At 38.1% G+C, this 13,365-nt stretch overlaps 1 long non-coding RNA gene across 1 annotated transcript; it reads left to right on the forward strand.

Moving 5' to 3' along the window:
• The first annotated feature begins 443 nt into the window (after window positions 1-443).
• LOC124797923 lies at window positions 444-12,302 on the forward strand. The gene is made up of 2 exons (XR_007016902.1): window positions 444-599; window positions 12,041-12,302. It is a non-coding gene; the product is annotated as an uncharacterized LOC124797923 (long non-coding RNA).
• Window positions 12,303-13,365: the final 1,063 nt, after the last annotated feature.

The following is a 13,365-nucleotide window of genomic DNA, read 5'->3' on the forward strand; positions in this document are numbered from 1 at the left end:
GGTCTCACAAATCATGAAGTTTATACGACTCGCTTTTTTGGTTACTTAGATTCAGTTTATTTATTTATCCCTCCAAATATCTTGTGGCATACGTCATCTGTATGCAAATATTGACCCCCCCCCCCCCCCCCCACACACATACTCTACTGCAGAAAATCAAATACTGATTGCTGTTCTTGTAGTTCCACTAGCTGTGAAAGTGTACCTGCCGACTACTCTTTTCACGATTTTCAGTAATAAAATTAAAACACAGTGAAATCGAATGGACTACAGCAGTACTTATTCCACGACAAGTGCGACAGAATGCTCGTTTTACAAAATACTGCCCCGGGGAGCAGTGGTGGAAAGTGGCGTAGTACAGTACAACCACAATCAAGAAGAACCCTTTGTGGCATGACAAACGTTGCATCTCTTGAGCTATGCCAGTGAAACCTGAGAACTCACACATGCAACAGCATTGCAAATGCAGTATGTCACTAGCTGAGGCGACAATTTTGTTGCGTCTGTGAATCTGGCGGAAGGGCTACTGTGGAAATGTGGTACATTTATATCGACCGTAATGACTGTGTCAAGAGGGCTCTCAACAATAGGTTTTATATGTATGTAAAATAGTCAGGAACATCCTTTATTATGCTCGATCTTGCCCTTAACAGCTTCAATTACTGCTAGTTTCTTAATTCATATACCACATTCCAATTTGTTTGTACAATGGTTACTGTTTTCTGCTTCCTCATTTTCTTTTTGCTTTTTTTACGCTAGCTCTTAGTTCTCTTGCAATTCATCTTCAAGGAACCGACAAGATGAGCTTAATAGGACGCCGTAGTATGAGTCAGTGTGTAGAAACCTATCTACAGAACATAAAAACTCTAACTGGCGCCATAACATTGTGCAACTTATTAGCTGATATCAATTTCAATTTCCTTGATAGATTGGCAAAGATAATACAACTTATTAAAAAAAATATTGTTTTGTTTACTGTGGGTTAATACTGTAGTTAATTTGCGAGATCCTCTTCAAATATTCAAAGAAACATACGGACCTTCATAGCATAGTAATTCTGATAGCATTAATCACCCTTTAAGTTGCATTAATTACTACTGACCACTAAGAGCGATGTCATGACAAATCTACCTAATAATGTATAACTTTTTCCAACTGTTCCGGTTGATTGCTATCAACTAACCAAAGTAAGCGTCGCTTGTGTAACTTGGCCTAAATCGTTATTGTTTGTAAGATAAAAAGCTGTTGGCGGAAAAGCCGGCGTTGAAATACTTAAATCGGAGTTGTGCAAACGTTTTGCTTCATGGGCAGATCTCAACGTGATGGACGAGCAGACGAAAAGTGTAAATCATTCATTTTGTTGGTGTTCGTAAACACTTACAATAATATATCCAAAAACTTTCATAAGGCTGTTTTATTTTGCAGATTCGAGACTTCGTAATTATGTACAACAAAATTTCGGAACATTGCTTCAGGCGTTGTGTAACGTCATTTAATGACCGTGAATTGAGCGCAGATGAGGTAACTTTCCCATAAAATATGTGTCGTATATTCGTTGCACAGAAATGTTCCCATTGGGTAACCTGATTCAAGGGCCATTAGCTGTGATACAATGAAGTGCAAACTGTTAATTCATGTGTTGTTGGTACATCTGACCAAATTAATTGTGGCCGTGCGGTTCTAGGCGCTTCAGTACGGAACCGCGCTGCTGCTACGGTCGCAGGTTTGAATCCTGCCTCGAGCATGAGTGTGTGTGTGGTGTCGTTAGTTAGATTTACGTAGTTCAAAGTCTAGGGAATGCTGACCTCAGATTTCGAGTCCCATAGTGGTTAGAGCGATTTGAACCAAACTAATTTTCGCTAACACTTTTTGGACATTTAACTGTCGAAACACAGGGATGAAAAGGGGGGGGGGGGTTGTTATCCATTCCTTTGTCCACCCTTGCAGTACATCGAGCGACTGTGCAACAAATCGTGTTGTGGGGAAGGATAGCGATCAGATAACATTTTCATTTGGCCATGTTTCTTTTGTTTACAGTAAGTTTCTAGGTGTTTGATTACACGACATTAAACATTTTTTTCTTTAATACTACAGCTTCTCGCAGTTACTTTTGTTTTGTTTGATTTCTGTGCATGGTTTTTAAGTCTCTCTTTCTAAGGGTTGTTGCAGTTGGCCACTTGGTACTAAATAAAATGACTGAGACATATGCATCATAATCAGTTGAGTTACAAAATGTTCTCCACATCTCTCATATAAGCAAATTTTGAATATTTCAATACTGCGGAAGTGTTCAGCCCAAATTGTAACATGTATTTACCATCCATTTGTGAGTAGTTTTCCTGTGACTATGTTTTGTAGAAATGATTTTTTTTCTTTCCTATTGTGCTCTAGTACATTCATCAAGTACCATAGGCTAGTTACCTGTTGAATTGTCCTACCAAAAGACCATCACAAGATGCTCACAAAACATTTGATTTTGTGTGTGTGTGTTGTCTTGTAGTCAATTTGTTTTTGTGCTTAAAGCTCTTTATGTTTTGATGTACTGGTGTGCACTTCACTTGGTACACCTGGCAAATCACACTTTTTGTTCTGTCATGTATTAAAACTTTTCCCAATTATGCGGATGGGTGGAGTGTAGGAAGAATGCACCATATGGCTTAATCCAAGTTGTTATCTGCTGTGTATTATTATTTAAAAAATCTTAAATGTAGCTGCAACTTCAGCAACTATTGTGTCAGTAAACTTGGAGACGTTGGAGGGGGGGAAAAAAAAAACAGTTGGGTTTATTGGCGCCTCTGCACTAAGTTTTGACAATTTTAAAATTGTCTTCTTCAGAAAGTGTAATAGTCCTTATTACATCAAATGCTGATTAAGTAAATTGAATAAAGTCACATAGCTCTTGTAATATTCGACTTCCATCTTATGAACACAAATAATCACAAGTTGTGACTTAGGATTGCAGCACTATAGTATTACAGGTATGCAGATCAAAAACCAAATGCAGTGGCCCATTAACATAAGGCCCTTTTTGACATAAAAGTTGACTTATATACAGCTGAGCACAGTGATGCCATCAGAATTACAGCGGTATGTGTATACAGCAGAAGTTGAGTCAACTTTTACATCAACAAGGGCCTTATATAAATGGGCGATTACATTTGATGTTTGGTCTGCACATCTATAATACTATAAGGCTGCAGTGCTGAGTCTTAGATTGTGATTATTTGTGTTCATAAGATGGATTTTGGATATGGTAAGCTGTTTGGATTTATTGAGTGTAGGCCTACTTAAACAGTGTCTGATGTAATAAGGTCTATTACACTTTCTGAAGAAGACAGTTTTGAAACTGTTGAAACCTGGGTCAGGTAGTTCCAATAAATCTTTTTCTACAAATGATTGGCTGACTTTTTTTTTTTTTTTAGCCTCTTCAAGTTTTATTATTATTTCCCCCCCCCCCCCCCCCCTCTCTCTCTCTCTCTCTCTCTCTCTCTCTCTCTCTCTCTCTCTCTCTCTCACACACACACACACACACACACACACACACACACACACACACAGAGAGAGAGAGAGAGAGAGAGAGAGAGAGAGAGAGAGAGAGTCACAGTCACAAAGTACAACCCTTCTATAAGAATGAACAGGTATACTGTTTATGGTCACAATTCCTGTGTAGGCTAGTTTATTAGTGCCCATTCTGATTTGATTTTGTGCATGTTGCACAATAGAGAAAACTGTATTTGACCTTATAAATAAAGTTGTTGCTCAGTCTTTTTTTTATTTTTTACCATGCTGTAATATTAAATATGCACATTACTATCCTTGCTCCCTCTCCCCTACCTTCATTATTTGTTGAAGTTGTATCTCAGCAACAGATGAATGAATTCACACACTCAGATGAACAAGCATTAAATGATATGAACTTTGATACTTACTATTCAATGAACATCTTCAGAATGGCAGTTTGAAATTTTGGAGAGTTTCTGGTCACACAAGCATTTATGCTTCTTGTTCAGAGTACAAAATCTCTGGTAAAAGATACATAGTGTAGACCTCTTGAATTTTTGCAAAATTTATGTATGATATACATACTTGAGGTACATTAAAACACCCATCAGATACTTGTCCATTGCTTAATATAGGTTTTTTAATTTACTTTAGGGTTTGTTTTTGTAACAAAAAGTTATCAAGTATGGCATTGCGTGTTGAATGTGATGCAAATGAAAGGATTAGCAACCCCAACATCCTTTAATTGGTACTCACATGGTTGGCTGTGCCAACTCACAACCAACTTATCACCTTCCACCCTAACCTAGATGTCAGGCTATGCAACAGATCAATCTCAGCACAACTGAATTTTCAGAAGGGATGGGAGGTGAATGTGAGAGGTAGATTTGACCAGTATCATGCTTTAATTGGATTTCTACCTGTGTGAAGTATGTGTGTGTGGCTTGTAAACAATCTGCAAAAGCATAGTGAATTTCTTGCAGTCTCCAGTTTCTTTTGTGCTCCTTGAGTGAAGTACAGCGTGATCTCCTTGTGATAGTTAAGTAGTATGAACCACATTTATTACAGTTGGTCTCGTAAAAGCCACTTCCACAACAGTTTGACTTTGCTTTGTCAATGGGTTCTTCCGCTTGCTGTTTTTTCTGATCCATGATATCATCATTGTCAGTCATTTTTATTGTTAAATGACAGGGACTCTCCAATTACTGAGGTCAGGTATCTCTGAAAGATATTCTTCCATGAGGAATGGTCTTAGGTAATATTCAGCTAGTAGACTCAAGTGTTTTCTGCAAATCTTGCCCCATCGATCTGGCAGGCTTCTGCTTGGTCTATTTGTCTGTCTGCCTCTGTCTCCTGGACCTCATTCCAGCCCTGCCTCCGTTGTTCATCAGTTGTTGTTTCTTCTTGTAAGATGGTCGGGCCATTGCCATTTTATAATGGCTGTTCTCCAGGATTTGGTAATTTACTTGATGTCTTTTGCCATTTTCTTGTACTTCCTTGTAAATTATAACACAGATCTTCCCACCCCTTTTTGTGCAATTCTAAGTTTCCCTCTTGTATGTTCATAAAGTGTCGAAGTATTACAGCTATTAGTCGAAATGGGAAGGACACACACTGATCAAAAACTTTTTTGCCAGTTTTACTGCCATGGTTGATATGCAGATAGCTGCATGTCTCCCACATGCTTATCAGAGTAGCTTGATGCATTGAAAGATTTCCTATCTTATGTCTCCTGTCATATTTACAAGTTGGCCAAGGCCGATGGATCGTCTGACATTGTCAAGTAGTGTGTTTTTGAGTTGTACATTTCCCATTGTGCTCTATTTATTAAATATACTTGAGGTTTTGCAAAATGTTTGTTTAACTCCACTGTCTGACTTTCTGAGGTGAGATCCGATACCAGTGTCTGTAGTTCTTCAAAATAATGTGCCAATGATACATCACCATCTGCAAATCTTGGGTTGTTAAGTCTCATCCCATTGATTCTGATTCCTTTTTCTTTACATCCCTGTTCTGACTTGACAATTTTCAGGATACCAGATAACAACTTTGGAGCGATGGGATCTGTTTTACTCCTCTGTGAATTGGACACTCTTGTGTTGGTTCTCCAACACTAACAAAAACTGTTGAAGTTTTGTGTATTGTACACAATTTTAATATAGATCACCACCACCCCTTGCTCAGGTAAGGCTTCCACAAGAGTAGGTTGGACAACTAAAACAACAGTCTCTTCAAATTTTACAAAATCAAACAATGGAAACTCCAGGTAGGAATATCAGCAGTGTAAGAAAAGACAGATTGCTACTTACTATAAAGATAAGATGCTAAGTTGCCACAGGCACAATTAAAACACAACTACACAAGCTTTCAGTTTCAGCCTTCATCAGATAAAGGGAAACACACAACATTCATTCACAAAAGCAAACACATCTCACACATGCTTGACCACCACCTCTGGCAGCTCAGGGCCAAGCTGCAGGAGTTGGTGATCATGTGTGCATGAGATGTGCATGCTTGTGTGAATGAATGGTGTGTTCTCTTTCTGACAAACACTGATGTGTGAGTGTCTTAATTGCACCTGCCTGCAACTTGACGTATTATCTTTACAGTAAGTAGCAATCTTAACTTTTCTTACATTGTTCAAATTCTACAAAAGTAGTACATAGAGGTGCCAAATACTCATTTGCTATGCTTATCAGTTCCCATAGAATGAAAATATAATCTAGCAACCACATTAGCGGCAGCCATCCGCCTATCGAATTACAGCCAAGTGTTACTCATGGGCCATGATTGCCCAAATAGAAGCCTTCAAACAACCACTTACACCCCTCTACCACATGGAAAGAGTTTAATGGTGAGAGGAAGAGCATTTTCATAACATCCCAAAACACACATGGGTTATGCGTCACACATTCCTCATATAAACTAGTGGCACGAAAATTGCCCAAGTCCTACCTATGCTATCCGGATACCTGAGAGCTTTAGATTTTTTAAAAACAAAAAATTAAAAGTGTTAGAATTGTAAAGTCTAAAATCAATAAAATAAACCATTGTGTAACCAAGGACCATCCAAAGGGTATGGTGGTGAACAAATCCATTTATGCCAACCTATCTGCCCATCTAATTTTCCCTGTATGACGTCAGACTAGCCAACCACTCAGCAAAAAAACCTAGCCTATCATAACAGTACGTGCACAGACCACCACCAGCTCTTATAAAATACACCATCTTACTTCTCATGAGGGGAAAATAGACACAAAGTTCAAAATAGTATCTGTTCAAACAAGCCAAAAAACCAGTTGTTCCCACTGGAAGCCTGTTCATTAAAGACTGGGTGGTCAGCGTGCTGTATACGCGCGTAGATCTCCAAATCTTCAAGGTTATCTAAAATCTTCCCTTTTGGTTCTAAATGCAGAATCCTTAGGCTATCTTCTATCGGGGCCAGCTTATGGCCAGTCTCCCTCATATGGCACTCCAGCCCACTATTATTACTGTAGTTATGCTCTCCAAACCTTGTGGCAAAATCCCTACCTGTCTGGTCAATGTATGTCCCAGCACATCCTCCACACTTAATTTCGTATACACCGGATTGCTTAAACTTATCTGTTTTCCTTTCCTCCCTATGTCGTAATATCCCCCCCCCCCCATGGAAGCCTACGTGAACACCAGCCTTCCTGAAGGCTCTAGTTATTTTTTGGCAACATGGTCCAACATATTCCATTGACACAAACTTACTATTTAATTTTTTGCAGCCTGACTGCCACCTCTTGCCGAGAATTTTAGCTCCAAATTCTCATACAAATTTTTCCGAGTACCCGTTAGCCAGTCCTATCCTTACAATCATTTCAATCTCCCTATCAGTGGCTTCTTTGCTCAAATTAAATCTGTATAACCTGTTGAACATTGACGAAAAGAACGCCCTGAGTTTATACAGTGATATGAATGTGCCGCTTACCTTACATGCCCTGCAAGGCAAGAAACATGGAACTTGGCGCTGTGGAGAGATTTTTTGGACACACTGTATAATAACTATAATTAAGGAACTTACAAAGAGAAAAAGAACAGAAAAATGTGGTAAGAGAAGAAACATATCTTAAGAATTAAAGGTAGCAAAATTGGAACTGTAGAATGTCGTGCATGTGGACTTGGTGAGAAGTCAAGGGTAACTGCCAATGTTTCAAGAGACAAGCTGTTAGTTTAACACACAAACTGGGAATACTTCTCGTATATTACATGGCATGTCATTCTCCAGTCAAACGATAGAAAGAGTTGTGGTATGAGGGGAATTTGGAAGTAATGTAGTATGTTTGAGGAGATGCCTTGTCAGTGTTATTGTTTTGCGAATGCTATATTTCAGAATTGATTGCAAAGCTGTCCATAAAATAAACAAGAGGAGCTATAAGCACTCCTGTGTTACTGCCAGAATCCAGTTCTCTCTAGGAAGGTGTTATCTGAGCATTGTGTGGTGTGTTGGTATTCCATCTTATATAAAAATTTTGACGAGATCAAGAAGTTGTCACTGTTTTGCCCTGGTAGGATATCACAATAATCAAAGATGGGCCGAATTAGCTCTTGAACTATTTTTCCTTCTGGTCTACCTTGAATTTGATACAGCAAAAATATTTTTCTTAGCACATGGACCCATTAGACTTCATGGTTTGGAGAAATAGTTGTTAAATTTTCCAATAAAATTTGTATTTCTGAGATGAACTGAGACTTACTGCTCCAACAACACCCCCCCCCCCCCCCCAAACTATTTTCCTAGTCCAAATCCCCCACGCCCAGACTCCTAAGACTTTTTAGGGTATACCTAATATACCAGAGCCTGCTGGTTCTCATGGTCTTGAAAAATTAACATGTTAGATAGCTACAAGGCAGGTACTATTCTGGATCTTACAGTGCACAATGGGGCATGGTTATCATATTGATTGAGAAGTCTGCATGTGAAATGGCGCTCATTTTTCTGTTGTTATGGAAAGAGTATGCTGTCAATTTGCAATAAAATGTTGGAAGCTTCCAGTAATAATTTAAGCATATTTATGTAATGATTGAAATCCCAATAGAAATTAATTTTTTTTTTTTTTTTTATGGGCACACCATATTGAGGGTGTTTCAAAAATAGTTACAAAATTTGGGGATAGGTTCCTTACACCAAAACATAAAAAAAAATTCATATAAACATATGTCCGAAATCCTTAATTTTCAAGTTATTCAGTAAGCATTCTCAGTTGCACTCAGATTACTCAAGAACTAGATGATAACACGACTAACAGCTGCAACACACATGCAACACTATTATCTCCACCCTACCTCTGCAGGTCCACAGGACACATGCAGACGAGATTTGAATGTGCTGCCAACCTTACACACCCTGCAAGGTGAGATGGGAGATGCTGTGGAGAGACTTAGCGGATGCACGGTATAGGATGTTTCAAAAAGATTTACAATTCTACATGTGAGTTACAGATTCACGTGTAGTCATTTTTAACTCCTTCTTGTCTGTGTGTTCTACAGTTCTGACATGGGTGCGTACAACCCTAGTTGTTCTTGCATCCTAAAACAAAACAAACAATCACATAAAATAAAATATTTAGCTCTGGTATAATATAAATAGTTTAAGGGTAAAGGAGACAGACACCTACCGAGTAATGAAAGTATGACACACAAAAAAGAATGAAAATGTCACTATCTTTCAGGTGAATCTTTTAACAATGTAGAGTGCTCTCTCCTACACACACACACACACACACACACACACACACACACACACACACACATTCCTGTGCAACTACATTGTATCAGCTGAATGCACAATGCTGGGACACTCTTAAGTTTGCCAGGTAGAGACATGGGTGAGAGTAGAGGGAGGGAGGAGAGGAATGCAGGAGGGAGCAGCAGCATTTGTACGACATAGGAATGCAATGTTCAGGCACCAGAGCTGGTGAGTTTGTGCAGTGCACAAAACTATGCAAAAGAGTGGATTGTGAGACGGTGCAGAACACAGAAAGATGAGAATGTTGGTTGTGGAAAGTGCATTACTTAGATTGAGGCTGGAAGGATTACAGGAATGAAGGGTGTGTTGCAAGGATAACCCTCATCTATGTACTTAAGAAAAGCTGGAGCTGGAGGGAAGGATCCATTGAACTCAAGCATGTTGTGCTCAGCAATTTGTTCTTCTAATGAGGGGCCAAGTCTGTACTTGGCCACAGTTTGCTGGTGGCCATTCATTTGGTGGTCATGCTTACATAAAAAGCTGTGCAGGAATTACAGCAGAGCTGGTATATGACATGGCTGTTCTCACATTGCTCAAGGACAATTTCCTGCTCATCCATAACCATCCTGAAAATAGAAGCACCACATTAAGAACAAAAGACCATAGTTCTTAATGTTACTCAGGAACACATTAACCAACTTCTCCACTAGAAATCCAGTGGCAAAACAAGTGAATTTAATGATGTAATCCATGCAAAAAAGTCACACTTTTTGGATGACTTCCAGCATAGATGACTACTGGAACACACAAAATTATGGCATTTTTGACATACATTAAACATCTTCCATCATTTTAATTTGGAATGTAACGTGTTGGAACTGATAGTACATGCACCTGTCTCATTTTTTACTAATTCTTGTAGCACAATTCTTAATATTATTTTCTTAATTTTGCACAATGGAACAGTTTCTTGCTTAGTCCTTATAGTACTCATAAAAATTTATACGTCTTGAGTGGTGAAAACGTTTTCCTTACATCTGGCATACAATTCACAGTAAATACTAAGCTCTTACTTATATTTAGACAGATTTGGGCTTGTAAGATATAGTCCCAGTGGTTTCCTGTGTGCCAAGTATACTTGATGAAGTCCATTAAATGTAGCAATGCAAACTGATAATGCACAAATGTCTGAAGTTTTAAGATTCCTGTTCTCTTACAAACCTGAAGTGGCAAAGAGCTATAAGCAATTATATTATCTGGCAGTTTCCTGAAAGATTCACGCCATTGAAGAAATCTTTATCGAGAGATTGGACCACACTGGTTGTTTTGGGAGGAGTCTGACATATATTGACAGTCTGTCTGTTGTTTTGAAAGGCAGGTGTCATTATGTCCGAGTAAAGAGTCCAACAAAAGCAATGGAGTATTTCTTTCGGGTGGTAAGAAACATTTAAGATTAATTGTTGAAAATTACCCTTTGCCATTTTCCAATTTTGATATGTCAGTTCCAAGATTGGTGGATCTAAAGAGTCCTTTTTTTTAAATTTTTGGTAACTACCTTGAGTTGAGATTCTTGAAAAACAGATATTGATGTGGAAATAGTAATTCACTTATACTTCTCACTGACAGTATTTCATACCAGTGTCATAGCATTCACAGATTTAACAACTGACTCTTTTTGCTGCAAAAGTGCAGTTTGCCAAAGATTCCTTCTCGAAATCAGATTTGTTAATATTATACATAGCAGGCTTCATTTTTGCATCAGGTATGGGTTTCTCTATTGTATTATCGATTAATGGCATTTCGTCGCTATGTTTATTTGAAGTACACTTTGTAATTCCACATGTGTTCAGTTTCCTGCATCTGCTTAACCAAAGCAAAGAAAACTAGAAACCATGTTCATCTCAATTGCAGTTCAAAGAGCACCCAGTCTCTGGTCTCCATCAGTAATGGTACGTTGTCTTCCATATGGGGTACTAAATGTTTTGAGTAGATTGCCTTTCACACTTTTCCGAGTTTCGTTTTGGTACATATTTGTTTCTTTGTGTCATTCTTTTCATTTAGCCAAAAATTTACAGCCTTTTCCTTGCCATAGAAAGCTATTGCGTACTCTGGACTCTTACTGGCACAGCTGTCACCCCCTCAAACATTTCGATGCTTTGTTTGATTTTTTGAGTTTCAACCAAAATGTCCACTTTGTTTGGATGAATGTCCCAGAAATCAATCAGAAAAACACATTTCAGCTTCCAGTTGTAGTGAGCGATTTCCCATTGTATACAACGTTCTTCACATTTCACCTGTCCAAGATAGAGACCATTAACTGGATTCCACATTATGTCAAACTTTTGAACCTGCACCAAAAGATTCTATTAGCAAGCACATATTTTTAAAAAACAAAAAAAATGAACACAAATTTAGTTTTATCTACAGTTGACACCAGAACTGCAGAAGGAACAGGTAACTATTGATGTTTCTTGATGTTAACAGTCACTTGATAGCTTACGTAATGATTTGTGTCTTTATCCATATATGTATGTGCTACCTGGTGAGGAAGGCCATTGGTAATTTTAAACAATATTTTTTTTTAAATATTTGCAGTGTGTTTTAGTAGCTAAAATTGTGACATGGAATGTGTCTGGTTGTATTCTTCCTACAAAGAATAATTCAGGGTAGTTACATCATGTCAGGTGAGACCATTCCCTTGTTACCTTTAGTGTCATTTTTTACTTGTTTGTTGCCTCATGTTACATTTGAATTCATCCCCTTGTGTTATGATTGTGGTGATATTACTGAAGATCATTACTCATATTTCAAAACTGTTTCTTACAGGTTACATGTGTGGAACGCTGTGCAGCCAAAGAAATATCGTTAAATAACAGGTTTATTAAAGTCTTCCTTTCTGTAAGAGAAACAATGAAACCAATGTAAAATGTTGCAACTGTGATACATGAATTACTTTGTAACAGAAAATGAGGATAAAACTAGTATATCAATCATCTCTCATTGTAATGGTAGTCATACATGCAAGTGGATTTTAGCACTGTGAAGATGATCATCATTTGAAATAAAACTATTTTTTACTTGCTTAACACACAGTGTATCTTAATATCTCGAAGCAAATGTGGTAACTTGGGAACTCTTTTCCTTTCAAGACCATTTTTAATTTGAGGTCATTACTTATATTGTAACTGAAATGTAACACTAAATAAATAAAAAACTGTTTCATGGTAAGATATGTAGGTGCTAGATGAGACTATCCCTTCTGTGTGTTGAAATCATTGCTGCAGAATTTGTATTTCACCGAAACGCACATTATCAGTAGACAAGAAAATCTCAACCCCCCCCCCCCCCCCCCCCCCCATTGTTGCGCTCTCCTTATTCATGCATTTTCTGTTCTTACAAATACAGTAGTGAACATCTCATGTGCCAGCCTACATCACCTGCAACTTGTGTGAGCCTAACAGCATACACACAAACCATCCATATTCCCCAAATGGTGTTTGTACTGTTTCACATATTTTCTTTTTGCCACAAAATCACAAATAGGCAAATAACTTAGTGTGTTCAGCACATCATCATTCTCCACCATATCACTTTTCAGGAACATCCATTAATTACATAAGCTCAAAATATGGAAGGGATGAGTGCGGCAAAATCTCATTTAAATGGGGGGGGGGGGGGGGGGGGGGGGGGCAATGAAAATCTCGCATCAGATTTTTTAATTCAGAGTATATCCATCATTATAACAGATAACATTCTGTTGTACATAGTTAATTCCGAGCAATCATTTTGGCCCCTCTGAACTGAATGTTTTACCCTGTGTGTTCCCAAGATTCCTCTATTTGAAACAAATGCTGCACAAGCATTAAATTTCATTCAGGGAGTTCTCTACTGCACCAGTCGAAAAGCACTGTGTTGTCAGTCGTGATATTTTGCGATGCATTTTAAGCTGATGAATTTGTATTTAAATTTTTACAATGCATATGTTAACTGGCTTACAGAAAAGTCAAAATACATGTGCAAGCAAGAGATTAATCGGTTGTGGGAGGAAGCTAATGTGAAGTTCACTGATGAGAATTCCATTAGTGATCATATAAATTAAGAGACTGAAAGGCTACTAAATCATACAGTTCAAAGGACGTACAAACAATGTT

This window comes from Schistocerca piceifrons, chromosome 5, assembly GCF_021461385.2.
Source record: "Schistocerca piceifrons isolate TAMUIC-IGC-003096 chromosome 5, iqSchPice1.1, whole genome shotgun sequence".
Taxonomy (NCBI): Eukaryota; Metazoa; Arthropoda; class Insecta; order Orthoptera; family Acrididae; genus Schistocerca; species Schistocerca piceifrons.